This window comes from Staurois parvus, unplaced genomic scaffold (assembly GCF_062004578.1).
Source record: "Staurois parvus isolate SC_StPar_1 unplaced genomic scaffold, SC_StPar_1.0 ptg000388l, whole genome shotgun sequence".
NCBI classification, from domain to species: domain Eukaryota; kingdom Metazoa; phylum Chordata; class Amphibia; order Anura; family Ranidae; genus Staurois; species Staurois parvus.
The window spans coordinates 521,010-539,813 of NW_028318184.1; the positions used below are offsets into that span (position 1 = coordinate 521,010).

Consider the following 18,804-nt stretch of genomic DNA (forward strand, 5'->3'; position numbering starts at 1 on the left):
CTTTAACTGCTATGTTTGCAGGAAAGCTTGTTCTTTTGAAAACAACAGACTTACTGTCAGGCTCACCAGGTGAAAATGAGAAAAAGAAAACCTAAAAAAGAAAACTAATGCATCCATCACATCTAAGAATTGGTAAGCTGTAATATAATAAATGTTTGCTTTTACGTTTAATACCACTTTAATTTGTGACAACAAAACTCCAAATTTTTTAAATCTAAACCCCAAAACAGAAAAAAATACATTGTAGATTACCATGCCTTAGATGTAGTGACTGCATTGGTTTTCTTTTTAAGTTGTTTCCCTTTATTTTCACTTGGTGATCCTGCCAGTAACACACTTCTTGTCTTAGGATGACAGTGCTTGGACCCTGTGATACATCACCCTAGGACTGAACTGAAGGGTCAGCTGGAACAATGTAACTGATAATAGTGCAGCACAGACAGAGAACCAAGGAAGTTATCAGATCACTGGATTTCTGCCAGAATGTTTTTTGCACACTTATGAAATAGAACACATATAACAAAATATATTCAATTGTATTCCGATCCTCCTCCTCTCGGGTCCCTCACTGGTGCTCTTGTCTAGTCACCTCTGCTGAGTGCCCCCATAACAAGCCACTTGCTATGGGGGCACTCGTGCTTGCTCGCTCCTGAGCCATGCTCTGTGTGCCCATAAGTCAAACAGAGTGGTCTCACCCTCTTCTCCCTCATCACTGGCTCCACTATATTTGAGCCAATGTGGAGCGACAGACAGATCAAGATTAGGCTCAGGTGTTTAAGGGGGCTGCAGAGGAAGCTGCATGCAGGTTTTTTTACTTTTGAAAGCATGGGTAATACATGTTAATATACTACTTTTATGCATCCAATGAAGGCACCTTACATTTTACACCACTGATTTATTTTATTATAGAGCCCTTATGTAGTAAATATACAAAAACCACATAGTACATTAAATAATATTGCATTGATCAAACAATGTTTGAATAAGAACCATTCATTTTTCTCCAGACTGAAGTCTGGACCCAGTATAATTAGTTACAGTAAATCTCATTGCTCTAGCGTTTACGTTCAGCTGACTGTGTTCATGTAGTGCAGGGGTCTCCAAAGTTTCTAAACAAAAGGCCATAGACTTTAGGAGGCTGGACTTTGGCTGTTAGGAGTAGAAAAGGTCCTAACGTCAATTGGAATAGACAATGCCCCATCTTTGATGTCAGTGGGAGGAATTGCACCCCAGAATTGGTAGAACCAGAAACGACCTCATCTGTGCTCTATGAACCAGAATGAGGGTGGATAGATGGAACCAGAACTTGAAAAATTCAACCACCAATGCATATAGGGTTGTGCAGCTCCAAACAAGGCTGGGGAAGCCCAACCAGTACTGCAAAGCGAAACAAATAAAGCGCACCAACCTTGCGCATTACCTCAGTAAACCATAATTTTATTAAATACAGAATGATACTCACATACAACAAAGTAAATCAAGCATATAAGTCCTCAAAGGAACATCATAGGGGTAGACACTCAGAGTACGGCTGACTCGTTTCAAAGGGCAGCTCTGATGAAGAAGGGACACCCTTTGAAATGCGTCAGTGTACTCTGAGTGTCTACCCCTATGATGTGACTCGCACAGGCTTCACAGTTCTAAAGTTCCTTTGAGGACCTACATGCTTGATTTACTTTGTTGTTTGTGAGTATCATTCTGTATTTAATAAAAGTATGGTTTACTGAGGTAATGTTCAAGGTTGGCTTTTTGTTTCACCCCATAGTTGGTGTCAGTAGGAGGATTTGTGCCCCATTGTTGGTGTCATTGGGCTCCACTGATGGTGTCATTAGGAAGAATTGTGACATATTGTTAGTGTCATTGGGCCCCATTGTTGGTGTCACTGGGAGGAATTGTGCCCCATCGTTACTGCCATTGGGAGGAATTGTGCCCCTTCATTGGTGTCAGTGGGGGGAATTATATCCCATTGTTGGTATCAGTGGATGAAATAGTGCCCTGAGGGCCAGATAAAAGCAAGCAAAGGGCAGCATCTGGTCCCTGGGCTGCAGTTTTGGGAAAACTAATGTAGGGGGAGGAAAAATATCAGTGAACTGATCAGCTGGACAACTATGTTCTTTTCTGCACTGATTGTAGTTTGCCCTATGGTGGTGGTGGTGGTGGTGGTGGGGGGGGTCCTTTACTTTTTGTAAAAACTGCCTTGCAGACTCTTTTAATGGTATCCAAACATCAAGGCTATTCCTGACAAGGAAGTCCAACAGAAAGGTAGTTGATACAATTTGTGTTGGAGGGGTGGAGGACAGGTACACATTGTAAACATTATTGGCTTTAGGTGTGTGGCTTTAAGTTTGCGCAATGTGATTTCAGGTGCATTTAGATTGTATTTCAGAACAGTTTAAGATGTGTTTGAGTTCTATATAAGCTTCCTCAAGGGTGATTCTGACTTGAATTTGAACTTTTCTAAGGTGATTTTGCATTTCCATTGACTTGATTGTATTGAGATAAAATCAGTTCTGACTTGAACAAAAGCCCATATACATAGATCCTTACTGACTTTCTTAATGGGAAGACAGGGTGGACCTGGAGACACTCCAGATGAAAAATACAATAACTATTAAGAGTTTTGTTGATCCGATTCTTTACAGTGGAAAGAGTGCAATAATGTAGTTCTTCCATTCAGTCTTAGAGTCTTTAGAAAAGGTCCAGATAGTAAAACCTGTGGAAGGCATACTATCTGTACATGTCAGAACTGTACTGTCTAGATGTGTGGCCAAACAATTGTACTCACCAGCAGAAGAGCACAGCTCATGGTTAGAAACACAACTGGTTACCCACCTATTGACACTTTACAGCAGTCACTGGACAGTACAGCTCAGCTTAATTTGGTACCAGGAGCTTTTTTGGTAACTTCTCTTCCACCTAGGGTTAGTGTTAAGGAACCATACAAGCAAGCAGACCAGTCCTTGTCACGCTGTCTCAACAGCACCTGTATGCTACCTGTCTTTTGTTCTCTTCAACTGGCTCAACCCATTACTTCTAAAGGCTCAAGCCACCCAGGGAATGCTAGTTCATGCCATCTCACACCCAGGTTCCTTAGGTTGATTGGTGTCTCTGCTGTTTAATTCTGTGCATCTTCTGATCACTGGAAACATATCTGCACTAGGTGGTGTTGCCCTTTCCCTCACAGAGTCAGAATCCCATTCTTGGCCATATGGTGTCCTTGTTGACACAATCTCCCTTGCTCCCACCTGAACCTTCCATATTCATCCCAAAAACTTTTCACTATCAATGTATTGAAAGAGCAGCTGTCACCGCTATGCACATATTTGAGCTCCTCATAATCCCCTGTTAACATAATACCCTTCTCATCATACCTGTCCTTAGATCTATGGACCTGGGCTACCCAATAGATTGTTCATACTATAACCTACTACTGACAATATTCAACAAATAAACAGCATCTAGGTTTTCTTTTTTACAGTTGATTCTATAATGTATTACATTCTTATATACAGTCATTTTCATTATGTATGTTTGATAACATCCTATTTCCCTACTTCCACCAGCCACCCCAGCATGTTCTGGAGACTTTCAACCATCCTTGGTAATTACAGACTTGAACAAAGTTGGTATCTAAAGAGAGCTAACATACCTGACACTTAGCACTACATTGATGGAGGAAAGGAAGGAAGGGCATTTTCTCTCTTTTCTCAAAAATTCATGTGTTTGGGGGGAGCTCCAGCAATGCATTGGGGCTGCAGGCTCTCAGTCTAAGTTAAAGTGTATCTAAGAACAAAAATGTAATCAATTGTAACATACGCGGGAGGTGTTCTGTGGTTCACAAAGGTAAACTGGGCAGGAAGATAAGAATGCTTGGGATTTTAGTGCAGAATGGGGACTGTGCTGTCAGCTCCTACAGGAAGTTCATTACATATTTTGTAGGATCAACAGATATTTTTTGCATCTATCAAATAGATATAACAAAATGTTTCAAATAGTGTAACTAACCACCTACTGACCGCGCTATAGCCGAAAGACAGCTACAGCGCAGTCGTCCAGTTATGGGAGGGAGCAGGGATGGACTGACAACTCGTGGGGCCCCTGGGCAATAGGGGATCATGGGGCCTCTGTGTTCTCAGCCACACTCAAATCACACACAAAAAAGCCTAAGAAAGGTACTAGGGGCATCTCATGAGGCCCCCTACTGACCCTGGGCCCTCGGGAAGTGCCCGAGTGGTCAGTCCACCCCTGGGAGGGAGTGGATATCCTCCCAGAACCCTGCCCCCTGCACTCCTCTGGAGCACGCATCGGGCACTGTCCTTGACCGATGTGTCCTTTGGGCACAGCTGATCACAGATGGGGTAAAGGGCCAATCACAGAGGCCCCCTTTACCATGTGATTAGCTGTGACCAATCAGACGAACACGTTATCGGCATTTCTTTCCTCTCACTGTGGGGTTTATTTACCAAAGCTGGAGAGTGCAAAATCATGCTCACTTCTGCATAGAAACCAATGAGCTTCCAGATTTTGTTGCCAAAGATTAATTGAACAAGCTGATGCTAGAAGCTGATTGGTTTCTATACAGAAGTGAGCCTGATTTTGCGTACTCCAGCTTTGGTAAATAAACCCCACTGTGTCTGTGTGAGGAAAGGAAAGCTGATAACTGGCAAGGCTATCAGTACATGATTTACACTGATAATCAGGGCCTATCAGTGCCCGTCAGTTCAGCCACATCAGCACACATCAGTGATGAAGAAAAATTATTTATTTGCTAAATTTTATAACAAACTTTTTGTATTTTTTTTAAATTTTCTGTCTTCTTTAGCAAAAAATAAAATACCCAGTGGTGATTAAATACCACCAAAAAAGCTATATCTAAAAAAAAAATGATACAAATTTCATATGGGCAGGGCCGGTGCTACCAAGAGGCACACTAGGCAGCCACCTAGGGCGCACTGCTGCCTGGGGCACAGCCACAGCCAGGGCTGCCAATATGGCAGTACAGCTGGCCCTGCTGTAACATTAATTATATTTTCCCTGGGCCCCATCAGTTCACCAGAGGGGCCCAGGAAGTGAGGAGCAGAGGGTACCTTTTTTTTGTTTTTTTGCAGGCACAGACGGCTGAAGCTGTATTGCATTTTGCATGCTGACGAGTGGCGGCCAGCCGCAGCTGGTCACAATCTTTCCTTTGAGAAGTGATTATCCCTTCCTCTGCTGAGGAGGAGGGTGGAAGGTGAGGCTGTAGCCCGGCGGTGGGAGGTGATTCAACAGAAAGTTGGCCGAGGGCACAGGCAGCAATACGAACCTGGTGCACAGTCAAGACATTAAAGATGTGCAGCTGAGCCACACTTTTACCATCCCTCAACCACTCCCCATTATGCTGCAAAGGAATTTCCACCGTAGTACAGCAGTGTGTGTGGGGGGGGGTTACACAGTATGGCAATAGTGGCAGGATGCTGTGTAAACCCCCAGTTGCTGTACTATGGTGGCAGTGCCTTTGCAGCATAATGAGGAGTGGTTGGGGGACAGTAAAAGAGTGACTCAGCCACACATTTTTAATGTCCCTCAAACACAAGTGTAAATAAGAACTAACAGGAAGCATCTTATTGAGTGTGTGTAAATCTGACAGGCTGACTGTAAGGTGGAAATGATCCAATAGCTGTGCAGCATCTAGCTCACTTCCACACCCCCTATGTGCCCTGCTGTAAGCCGTGTACCGGGGTGGGCTCCCCAGGATTCAGTGAAGTCACAAACGAGGAAAGCAACCCCAACACCAGCTTTTGTCACAACAGAATTTTACTTAGATGTGGCAAATAAACAAAACCACAAATGCTGGAATATACAATAAATTTACATACACTCAGCCCAAAGGCTGAGACCCTTGTGCTGCACAGCACGGCGCCTTCTGATGGATGAAGGTAGAAAGTGAAGTAATTTACCTACTGGTGGGAACAAATAAGCTGCCACACCTTACCTGTTATTACCCTAAAAGAGCAGGAATCAGTGTATGGGTGTATGGTATGGGCTAGCCGCGGTGCAGCACAACAGCTTACAATCTTACACAAATCTACAGTATTCCCCCTCCCATAACTGGTCCTATAGCACGTGCCTGAGTATTCCTTCTGAGCAAAATGCCAGTCTGGCTTGAGTTTATAGGATTTTATCAGTTCTCCAATGTGAAATGTCACTTTAAGTTATGGAGTCCTACCAATGATCAGTAATAACACTTGTGGCCTGACACAACCAGAGACCATACCTAACTAACTAACTATAGGCCTAGACTCAGTCTTATAGGCGCCAACACTGAAAGGAGGTGCGTGCACAATTCTTACCGACCCGGGTCTATATTGCAGCCGCTGATGACTCTGAACAGAACAAAAGTCTCTCCACTAATCATGCGATATTATCAGCAATGTATGTTGCTCTGCTCCTCTGTCCTCATCAGCTTCCTGGCAGCAAATCTTCCCCTCTTTGAACAGGATTAGCGTCTTGAACACCATCAGCTTCACTCAATGGGATTTCTGATTACGGAGGGCAGTCTTCACAGCTGGATGGCAACGGATTCTCCGATCACTCAGCCTTCTTCTCTCTCCTCTCCTTTTCCTGTTCACTCTCCAAGTGTAAAACCCCACCCCTTCATGAATATAGAAATATCTATGCAGTCTGAGGCTGTGTTAGAAAAAAAACAGTGACATCTTGTGGCTAAACTGCAGAATGTCAGAACGCTTTTAATTTACTTCAATCAGTGTTCAAACAATGATAGCTGTTTCCCCATCTCACACTGCCATGCTTAACTGTACTCTCATCAGCGGACCACCGGCCCTGCTTATAAGTACAGTGTTGCATGCCCATGCAATAGTCATTCAAAGTGTTAAAGCGCTGAAAACCGAAAATTGGCCTGGGCAGGAAGGGGGTGAAAGTGCCCGGTATTGAAGTGGTTAACTGACCAAAATATTGCAAAAAGGAGAAGTTGATTGCTAGGATTAACATACACTTTAAGATGAAAAACCCCTCTCTTTTCTGTCCTATTTTTCTATCTGTTGACATGCTGTACCTCTATGAAAATAAAATAACTATGAAGGAACATAACCTCAGAGTCCTTTACCATCCTCCAAGTTCATTTTCTGTAAACAGCACCGTGAAATGAGAAAGAGAACACAAAAACTGGTTATATACCATTTAGGAATTAAAAGAACTTGAAGCCTCTGTTAGTAAAATGTCTGGGGGGGATTTCCACTGCCATGTGTGTAGACTTGACTGACGTGTAGGTCAGGACTGGATCTAGCCTGTTTGATTTGGGAGTGTAGTAAAAAATGTCAAGGGGGCAGGGAGCAGTTCATGGGGCAGTGTACAGGGGTTAGCATGGCAGTGGACAGGGGTCAACAGGACAAAATATAGGGGTCAGCAGTGCAGAGAATGGGTTAGCAGGGCAGGGTACAGGAGTCAGCATGGTGGAAGACAGTGGTCAACAGAGTTGAGGACAGGGTCACTGCTGGCAGGGCACTTAAGAGAACTTCTCCTTCCCACACAGTACATAGCTGAGATCAATATCCCTCCACACACTGGGTAGCTGGCTACTGCAGCTGCCAATCCAGTCAGGGAATTTCACAGGTCAAAACTGCAGCTAGCTGATCAATGCGGTGGGGAATCTGATCTCAGCTATGTGTTATGTGTGGGGAAGAGATCTGTTGAGTGACTTGTGTGCAGTGCGGGTAGTGCCTGGACAAGGTCAACAAGCATTCAAGGTAAAGGTGACAAACTGCACCGCCCCCCCCCAAAAAAAAAAAAAAAACAGCACTCATCAACATGCTCACCCACTAAGCATAAATTCCTTCTGCAAGCCCAAATTCTAATCAAACTAAAATGCAAACATTCCCCGTCTTTGTTCCCTAATCCCACCTTTAAGCCCAAATCCCCCAATCCCTAACAAATCTTCCATGCCCCAAAAATCACCCCTCCTAGCACACATCCTCTTTCCTTCCAAATCCCCCTCCTAGTACAAACCCTCTCTCCAATCCCACCCCCAGTACAAATCCCCACTCCTAGCGTAAATCCTCTCTCCATATCACCCCTCTTAGTACAAATTCCCCCCATTCCGAGCACATACCGACTCCCCCATATCCCCACTCCTAGCGCAAATCCTTTCCTCAAATATCCCCTCCTAGTACAAATTGTCCCCCAAATCCCCCCTTCCAGCACAAATCCTGCACCCAGTGCAAATGCTCTGCCCCCAAATCCCCCTTCCTAGTAAAAATCCCCCTACTAGTACAAATTCCCCCCTTCTAATACAAATCCCCCCCAAACTCCTCCTCCTAGCACAACTGCCTACAAATTACCCTTCCCAGCATACCTAAACTACCCTAATAGCACATACCACCCCAATTTCCCCCACCTAGCACTAATCCCCCCCAGCACAATTCCCCTCCAATTCTCCCTTCTAACACAAATTCCCCCCCCCCCCCCAATTCTCCCCTCCTAGTATAATTCACCTCCAGTCCCCCCCTCCTAGCACCATTCCCCCCTCCCCAATTTCCCCCTCCTAGCACAATTCCCCTCCAATTCCCCCCTCCTAGAAAAAATCCCCCCCCCCCCTCTCCAATACCCCCTCCTAGCACAATTCCCCTCCAAGTCCCCTTCTTAGCATAAAATCCTCCCCCCTCCCAATTCCCCCTTCCTTTGCACAAATCTTCCCCAATCCTGCCTCCTAACACATCCCCCCCAATTACCCTTCCCAGCACAAACAGCCCCCCTACCCCTCCTCCACAAGTTCCCCTTCCCCCAATCTTACATGTGGGAAGAACAGGAGTGGTGAGGAGATGTGGGCTCTTTATGATCTCCCCCCCTGTCATAACAGCGATCCTCCATACAGCAGGTTACATAGGATTGCTATTACATGTGACAGTCTTGGAAATGTGGATGGGGAATAAAGCCGTGTACTGTCGCATGTAATAGCGATCCTATGTGACCTGCTGTATGGAGGATTGCTGTTATGACAGGAGGGGGAAAACACAGAGGGTCCACATCTCCTCCCCGCTCTCTCCTCTCTGCCGCTCCTGTCTGGACTGCTCAGCGAGCACGGCACAATGTACATGGGAGGAGGGGGCACCTAGCCTGGGGGGGACACAACTGAAATCTGGGGGGGCACAGCCCGCCCCAGCACCCCCCTAGATCCGGCCATGGTGTAGGTATGTATTTAATAGGGAGTCATTTGCCTTCATTAATAACATAATGATATCTAACAGCAAGGACAAATATTACGTATATTGTACTGTAACAATAGCTATAGCAGGCAACATAGCGCTATGGGGGCTGGGGGTTCAAGGGGGCTACATATTGGGGGCTCTTGAGACACTTTAAACATAGAATAGCTGTCTGTATGTGAAGATAGCACATCACTGTATCCTTAAAGTGGTACTAAAGGCAAGATAAAAAATTACATACACGACGGATTTTCAAAAAGTTTCCACACTTTTATACATATATAAATGTTAAAAAAAGTGTGGAAGCTTTTGGAAGAACCCTCGTAGAATGCAATCTTCCATTAGAACCCTCGTAGAACGCAGTCTTCCATTATCATCAACAAAGCAGTTTTCTGAGTCCCCCATCCCATTACTTGCCTATTGATCTTGCTGTTATTTTTTTCAACTTCCTATAACAGACCAAGCTATCCAGAAAAAAAGTGCCAGTTAAAGGGTTGAAACAAACCATTTACTACTGACAATGGTCTGCTTTCATTCATTTACTTAAAAAAATGTATGCTTAAAAAGTGTTAGCTGGAGTTAAGCTGGTCATACACATATAGATTTTCGTTCAAGAATTTTCGTTTTAAGCATATTGGTTTGATTTTATAATCGTTAGTGTGGTCAAATTGATGTTTGTTTTCGACCGCAATGATGGGAGAATTTGAAGGGGTAGAAAACTTTTCTTGATCAAACGAATTTTCATCCAGTATATGTGGTTATCGTAGAAATGACATTCTTTTCCAATGTTAAAAGCAAAAGACAATTTTAGAACGACATTCGTCCATTCATCGAATGTTCAAAGAAATTTCGTACGACTTTTCATACAAATATTCTCGTTCTAAAATTTACACGGGTATGGCCAGCTTTAGGCTTTATTTGTTAGTCGCTCATGACAGAAACAATTGAGTACTGTCCGTGATACTTTTTTTATTTGCACTAACATACAATTTTGAGGACAAGCTTTCGGGGTATGTGATTAATCCAGAGATAGAGGAGCCACCCTAAGACAGAAAGTGTGTTATAGGCCAGATCCCCAGGTAAGCATAAAGGAAAAAGAAACAAAAACATAAACCTTATGTAACCATGATAGGGTTCAATATACTACATTTTTGATTTGGGGTTTGGATATGCTTAAAGGGCTGCAGATTTTGCTGTTAACACTGAGCCTGCACCTCTGATGATATTCCAATCAAGAAGAGCTGACATCAGATGTACAGAAGGAGACTTCAGAATCCTTGTTTCTAATCACAGATCTCCTTTGCAGGCTCTGCAGTAAAGAGACTGTGGGAGTTATTTACTAAAACGGGAGTGTGCAAAAATCTGGTGCAGTTCTGCATAAAAATCAATCAGCTTCCAGGTTTTATTGCCAAAGCTTAATTGAACAATCTGAAGTTAGAAGTTGATTGGCTAGTATGCACAGCTGCACCCGAATCGCTAGAGATTTGGGTCCCCTTATAGTCCTGCACAGCCAGGCAACATGCATTCCCCACAGACTTGCATCCAGGGAACAGTAACCAGTTCTTGATTTTTTTTTTTTTTGGTGATTTTATTTAAGGGGTTTAGAACTTGGATGGGGTAAGGGGAGTATGGGATGCCCAAGGGAACTGCAATTTAGGACAACTTCCTGGAACTATATACAAGTCTTTACACAGCAAAATTCTCTTCTTGGAGAGCTCTCCAGGCTCTCCTGATGTACCACCCCAGACCCCAAATAATCCTCCTCTATCCAGCTGTCTGAAGGAATCCTTGGGCAGGGGATCCAGTGCCTGTCACTTTAAGGTGAACAGTCCAAGGCAAGAAGTTAATCCAGTTTCCCACCAGAGTTTTCTTTCTTCTTAACTGACCCAGGGGGTGTAGGATTAATCACTCAGTCCTGTTCATATGAGCTGGTGGGTAGATGTTTTCAAGCCTTCTGCTGCACAAGTGGTCCTCGCTCTGGGGGTGACAAGGTTTGAGCTTTCCACCTCTCCAGAACCACTGCCTGGAGTTGAGCCCCTTCCCAACTGGGCCCCCTCCCAGGCTCCTGCACCTCAGCCCTCTCATTCCATATTCCACCCAAACTCCCTTGCTGCTGAGAAGGCTCTGTCACATTTAAGGGCTGCCTTGGCCCCATGCCAAGCCTCCTGATTGGGAATTGGCCAGGGTTCTTTAAGTGTGCAGGCCAGCCCCTCCTCACCCAGCCCACTGCTTCTAGAATCTTCTCCAAGATTCTAGACCAGGGGGAGGTGATGATGTTCGTCCATCGTGTTTGAAGAGGACCTTGACATTTAACAGGTAGTGGGCTCTCCACGGTATGCCCGTAGGTGGCTGGTAAGGCCTATACAGGCACAAAATGTTCTGTCACATGTCGGGCAGACATATGTGGGCACCACTGTTGCAGCTCTGGCTTTGCGGAGTGCTCGCTTCTCTTGTGCTATGGTTTTTATTCTCTCCTCAAATGTCTGGCAGCCTTGGTGGATCAATGTACGCCATGTCGATCGATCTTGTGCCAGGGTTTCCCAGGAGGTGATGTCAATATCCAGAGACTTGAAGGAGGCTTTCAATGTGTCTTTATATAGCTTCCTTTGTCCCCCGTGTGATCGCTTTCCTTGAGACAGCTCACCATAGAGGAGCTGTTTAGGGATGCGGTAGTCTGGCATCCTTGCAACATGGCCTGCCCAGCGTGTCAGGGCTTTCATCAGCATGGTGTGAACTGATGGCAGTCCTGCTCTAGGGAGGACATCTGTATCTAAAACCTTGTCCTGCCAACAGATCCTCAGACGTCTGCGGAGGCAGTTCATGTGGAAGTGATTCAATTGCCTAGCATGCCTCCTGTATAAAGTCCAAGTCTCACTGGCATACATCAGAGTAGTTAGCACTACTGCTCGGTAGACTTTGAGTTTTGTGGCAAGGCTTATTCCACGGCAGTCCCACGCATTGGTCAGTAGTCTGCCAAATGAAGAGCTTTCCTTGGCTAATCTGCAGGTGACCTCGATGTCAATTGTCACTGCGCATGATATGGTGCTGCCAAGGTATGTAAATTGGTCCACTACTTGCAGCTTTTGTCCCTTCACTGTGATGGTAGGTGCTTGGTGTTGGGCTTTCAGAGCTGGCTGATTCATCACTTTGGTCTTATTTGTGTCGATGAGGAGGCCGACGTTGCCGCATGCTGCTGTAAATTTGTCCACACTGGCTTTCTTTCTTCCTCTGATCTAGCATTTAGGGCTCAGTCATTAGCAAAAAGGATGTCTCGTAGTACAGTCTCCTTTACCTTGGTGACAGCCTGGAGTCTTCTCAGGTTGAACAGTTTTCCATCGGACCTGTATCTCAGGCTAACTACCAAGGCATTGTTCTGGAAGGAGTCTGACAGCATGGCTGAAAACATTATGCTGAACAGGTGAACAGTCCAAGGCAAGAAGTTAATCCAGTTTCCCACCAGAGTTCTCCTTCCCCTTAACTGGCCCAGGGGGTGTAGGATTAATCACTCAGTCCTGTTCATATGAGCTGGTGGGTGGGTAGCTGTTTTCACGCCTTCTTGTCAGGGATCGGTGCGAGCAGCGGGACCTGGGCGATCGCGACGGGCGCGCACGCGCTATTGCGATCGCGGACACGCGCCTGTCACCAATGACAGCGCAGGGCGCACTATTTAAATGGGACAGGAGGTCAGTCAATTGCCGTTTGGTCTTTATTATTCGGTTCCTGTTATCTGATCCTGTGAAGCTTCTGTTGCCAACCTCTGCATTGTTCCTGACCCTGCTGATTGTCTCCTGCTTAACCCCTGGCTTGCCTGACCATCCTTCTGCCTAATCCTCTGTACCGCGCTGCCCATTAGTTGCTGAACCCAGCTCGTGACCCTGACCATTCTCTGCCTGCTCCTCCGGTACCTCGCTGCCTGCACGTTGCTGACCTGGCCTGCCTGACTACGCCTTACGTGACCCCGATGATCCATCCCGCATGGATCTGTTCCTGTTACCAGTCTTGCCAGCCTCTTCACGTCAGGCTCCTTTCCCGCACACCCCTGACGGCGCTCTCTACCATTGCCGGACGTACTCAGGGGTCATGACCTGGTCTCAGTCTACTCCAAGTCCATCCCCACCATCAGGGGCCCTGGTGAGTAAGCAGATTGGAACTTAGACCCCGCGCCCTGAGGAACCCCGTGCTGTGGGCTGCTAGAGACGCCGCCAGGCGGTGCATGACACTTCTGCTGGGCTGGCTCCTTCCCTGCTACACAGGTGGTCCTCGCGCTGGGGGCAACAAGGTTTCAGCTTTCCTCCTCTCCAGCACCACTGCCTGGAGTTGAGCCTCTTCCCAACTGGGCCCCCTCCCAGGCTCCTGCACCTCAGCCCTCTCATTCCATCTTCCACCTGAACTCCCCTGCTGCTGAGAAGGCTCTGTTACATTTAAGGGTTGCCTTGGCCCCATGCCAAGCCTCCTGCCTTGGGATTGGCCAGGGTCCCTTATGTGTGCAGGCCAGCCCCTCCTCACCCAGCCCACTGCTTCTAGAATCTTCTCCAAGATTCTAGAGCAGGGGGAGGTATCAGGGAATTGACCTGCTGAGCCTCTCAGCCCTGACCCAAATTTAACACTGCTAACTATTACAACCAGACTGCTACTCCAGCCTCTGACTAAAAATTGAACATTAGCTCTCCCTGGCTATCTAGAGGGATGCTAAATCCTCCATGTTTTAGCTTTCTAGAATTATTGACCTCTGAGCTTCTGGTTATCCTGGCCAGCACTGAAATTAACCACGTATGCCTAATGCAGTCCACTTTGGGCCGTACAAATTCTCAGTGTCTCCTTAGCTGACAATATAGCTAGTTGCAATTCTATAAAAAGTCAGTATGTATTAAGGTTTGAGTGCAGGCGTACTAACATGTCATATATTAAATATTATAAAGATTTTCATTATCGCTACTAGAGGTTTCATTTTTTTCACTAATAGACCCCATCTTTCAGCTCTCGTATGCTGTGACAGTGGAAGTGGTGGGTAGCCCTGAGAGCTAAGATGCTGAAAAGACTGTTGAGCTACTGAGGACAGATCAGTTAGCTGTGAAATAACAATTAAAGTAGAACTAAAGACAGAACTTACTTTCATTTTGGATAAAGTAAAGCTTTTTTGCCTTGTCCCATTGGGGAGACTTCCCTTCACTTTATGACCTATAGCCAAAACAGAGAGTGAAAGTATATACCCAAAAAGAGGGCATTTCTGGTTGTCAACAGGGTCACCAGAAGTAGTATACCCATTGGAAGATTTCCCCTCTAGTGCTATTCTGGTGACAACCCAAAATGTGTTGTTTTCTTTCACTTTCATTCTCAGTGATATAGTTAAACAGGACAAATAGAGAGGGTGATTCTCCCTGATGTGGGCAAAGACAGCAATAAAAACCTGACAGCTGTTCTAATCCTGTGCATTAAGATAAAAAAACCTTCCACTACCTGTACCCCTCCCTAAACATTTACCTGTGTTCTCTTTTGATCCAGAGCTGTGCACGTCTGCAGCAGTGCTGCTCTCTCTTTCTGAATTTGCAGGCTACACTGACAGCTGCAGGAGCCATGCGCTCTTGCTGCTGTCAGTCAGATCCTGTGAGAAGGGAGCTGAGAAAGTGGCTGACTATGCTGTGTGTGTCTATGGATGCACACAGTCGAGCTAGGGAGTGCGCCTACATGGGTGCTCCCTCAGCAGATGGCTTGTTGAGGGAGCACCCGTATGAAGGAGAAGCGGACAGCACTGGTGGGAAACCTAAGAAGAGCAGATAAGTATATCTTTTTATTTTATTTAGTGCTCACCCTTGAAGGAGCCGCTGGGTCCCCCTACATCCTGTACAGCCAGGCAACATGCATTTCAGCCTTCCAGTCAGAGTCAGTATCCAGTCCAATAGCTTGTTTTTGTTGTTTTACTTAGGGGATAAACAATATGGATAGGGTTTAGGGATATATGGGATGCCCAATTTTAGCTGCAGTACAAACTTCCTGATTATGTACAAAAAGGTAGATCCTGAACTTTCTACTCCAGCCGGAGTGCCACAATCTCGTCACCACTTGCCTACTGGGCACTTTCACCCCCTTTGTGCCCAGGCCAATTGTCAGATGTCACACTTTGAATGACAATTGTGCGGTCATGCAACACTGTACCCAAACAAAAGTTTTATCATTGTTTGAGACAGATAGAGCTTTCTTTTGGTGGTATTTAATTCTCCACTGGGTTTTTATTTTTTGCTAAACAAACTAAAATAGACTGAAAATTCGGAATTAGTATCTGTTCTAAAATGTTGTAAATAAATCATTTTTCTCCTTCACTAATGTGCACTAATGTGCACTAATGAGGCTGCCATGATGGGCACTGATAGGCTGCGCTGATGGCACTGATAGGCAGCACTGATGAGAAGGCACTGATGGGCATTGACAGGCATCACTGGTGGGCATTGACAGGCTTCATTGATGGGCACTGAAAGGCAGCACACATGGCACTGTTAGGCAGCACTGATGGGCACTGGTAGGCGGCACTGACTGGCATTGATCTGAACTGTTAGGCGGCACTAATGGGCACTGATAGGTGGCACTGACTGGCACTGATAGGCGACACTGACCGGCACTGATAGGCGGTCCTGACTGGCACTGATAGACAGCACTGAAAGGCAGCTCTGATGGCCACTGATATGTGGCATTGATGTGCACTGATGGGCACTGGTATGTGGCATTGATGGGCACTGACAGGTGGCAATTATGGGCACTGACAGGTGGCATTGATGGGGCTACACTGATCATCAGCATGAGGAGAGGACTACCGATAATTGGCACTTCCTGTTTACATATGATCAGCTGTGATTGGACACAGCTGATCACATGATACAGCCTACGTTATTGGCTCTTTCCTGTGGTCGGTGATCCGCTTTGTCCCTGGGACACCATTGGTCGCCGTGCCACGCACCCCTGGGGGCACGCATATGCAGCTAGAGTGGGAGGTGGTCATATGACATCCTCCCAGAACCAGAGAACTTTTCCTTATATGGCAGACGGGAGACGATTAACAAATCAATAGCACAGTCTCTGTTGGGAGCACCTGATCTCCTCTAAGTGAACTCTCTTCAGACCCCAGCTAGGAAATCCCCATCCGCCTGGCTGTCCTTTGAAGAGTACCCTGGAGCAAGAGATTCCAAGACAGCCATACAGCACTGTCCCAGTGAGAACTGGTTATGTATTGAACCCAGCAGCCCTCTTTCCTATTGACCCTAGGGGTGTAGAGGTACTCACGCTGTCCTTGTATCCTGTAGCTCTGGGTAAACTGCGTTCAGGTCTCTCACTGAGCAAGTTTCTGTCCACGCTTCCAGTCTGTCCTTCCCTGGTGGACTGTAAGGTAGTGAAGCTCCCTCTGTCAGCTTCCTTTCCTGCAACCTCCAGTCCAGAGGCAGAACCCCCTTGCTGGGGTTCCCTCCCAGGCTACACAGAAGCAACTTCAGTAATCCATTTTCTACTAGACTTATATCCAGGGGCAGTCTGCCATACTACCAGGACCTCCAGCCTGTGATTGGTCAGCCTTCCATGAATATGCAGATCTAGGTCTCCTCCCCTCAGCCCACTAGCTTCTGGAAGGTTCCATCTAGAACTAGATGGAGGCCATAGAGGCCCAGCCTGCTGAGTCATCCAGCCTAGCCTAGTTTGACCTGGATTTGACCACCACTAAGACATGCTCACTCCAACTATTAACAGGTTTACAATCATTATAAGTTTGCTAACTACATCTGCTACCCCCGCCGTTTTAAATGGTTTTAATTTCCCTGAATTTTAAAGTGCAGAAGACTCAAGTGCAGCCTTCTTTGTTTATTTCTTAGAGCGTAGCGCTTAAAGTGGTTGTAAAGGCTATATTACCATGGTTTACTTATCTGTTCTGTGCAATGGTATTGCACTGAGCAGCCCTGAACCTCCTCTTCTGGAGTCCCCGACTGATGTTTTTGGCCCCTCCTCTTTTTTGCATGCCTCCAAAGGAAGCTACTACCTATAGTGGTGCACCTGTGGGCTCACTCTTGAGCCTGACTGTATGCATCTATAGACATACACAGTGCAGCTTGGCCCTGTCCCCAGTAACAGGATTGTCAGTAGCAGGAGCTAATAGCTCCCCCTGCTGTCTTTGAGCCTGTTAGAGGGAAGAGAGAACCAGTAGATGGGCACAGTGCTGGATCGATACAGGACTCAGGTAAGTATTTAGGGAGGGAGGTGGGGGGAACAACTAGTGGAAGGTTTTCTACCTTAAAGAAAGTGATACATTAAGGTAAAACACCTTTTGGCTTTAGAACCACTTTAGCTGGACATAACTGAACGAATTTTGGATGGTTCCTCAGAAACCAAACAAAATTTACTCAGTGGGTGGCCTTGTCAGCTGCCTCTCGCTGAACATCCCTTGATTGAAAAATCGAAGGAGCGAGGTGAAAACTGTCATCCAAAAAGTAGTTACAACCAATCAGATTTAACTGTTGCTTGAGTATTTTGACAGCTGGAGGGGCTGGCTGTCAAAATACAATTGGCACAGTGGCAGATTCATCCATCCTAAATGTATAGCGAGTGTATGGCCAGCCATTTGGTTGAAGCATTTTACAAATCATGATTGAGTTGATTGTAGCCATATGAGTGCACTTGCAACAGAAACAATTGAGTACTGTCCGTTATACTTTTTTTTTGCACTAACATACAATTTTCAGGACAAGCTTTCGGGTTATGTCCCCTTCTTAGAGGTCCAAGCAGTACTACTGTAGTAATGCTTGGACCTTGAAGAAGGGGACATTACCTGACAGTACAGTACTCAATTGTACCAATGATAGGATTCACATAGGATTCACACAGCAGCTATATGGATTTTAATTCTTTTTTTTTACCTGAAGTTGATGTAAACCCCAACTGGTTGACATTTGGTTTATATGCATTATATGAATTTGCTTTAGCAAGAGCTGCACATCATTTCTCTGCACCGGCTTTCTGATTACAAAGATGAATACTATTCCTGTACAATGTGTTCTCCACATAGTAACCTTTATCAACCTTTTCAACATAGAGGAACCCTTGAAATAAGTTTCAGGGAACCCCTATTAAAAATGACTATATCTACAAATCATGATACATTAGTGTGATGGTCAGTGGTTAGAATGCTCCTTACGCTTGTAGTCATTGGGAATAATTACCCACTTACAGATAGCTTAAAAGATCATTGGTGTCAGTGGGAACTTATCTGAGAGGCAGACTCATTGGTGTCAGTGGGAACATATCTGAGAGGCAGTCTCATTGGTGTCAGTGGGAACATATCTGAGAGGCAGACCTTTCTCATTACTCAAGGAACCCATAGTAACCTCTGGAGGAACCCTAGTTGAGAAACCCTGCCTTAGAGCTTCAACCAGGGGCATGTGACAGGGTAACACTGCATGAGCACAATTATAATAGAGTTGCCACTGCGGAATGGAAGTGCCTGAACAAGGACCTTCATGACAGGGTTACCTAATATTATTTTTAGTAAAAACTAAAGATTTCATAAAATTAAACAAAAATTTTTAAATTGTATTACCATGTTAACATTTATATGACATTTTAGTGATTAAGTTTA

The 18,804-nt window shown here is 45.6% G+C and overlaps 1 protein-coding gene across 1 annotated transcript in view; it reads left to right on the top strand.

Moving 5' to 3' along the window:
* The window catches only part of LOC149455744 (adhesion G protein-coupled receptor F5-like), a 180,071-nt gene that overhangs the window by 38,341 nt on the left and 122,926 nt on the right, over positions 1–18,804 (top strand). The window lies entirely within an intron of this gene.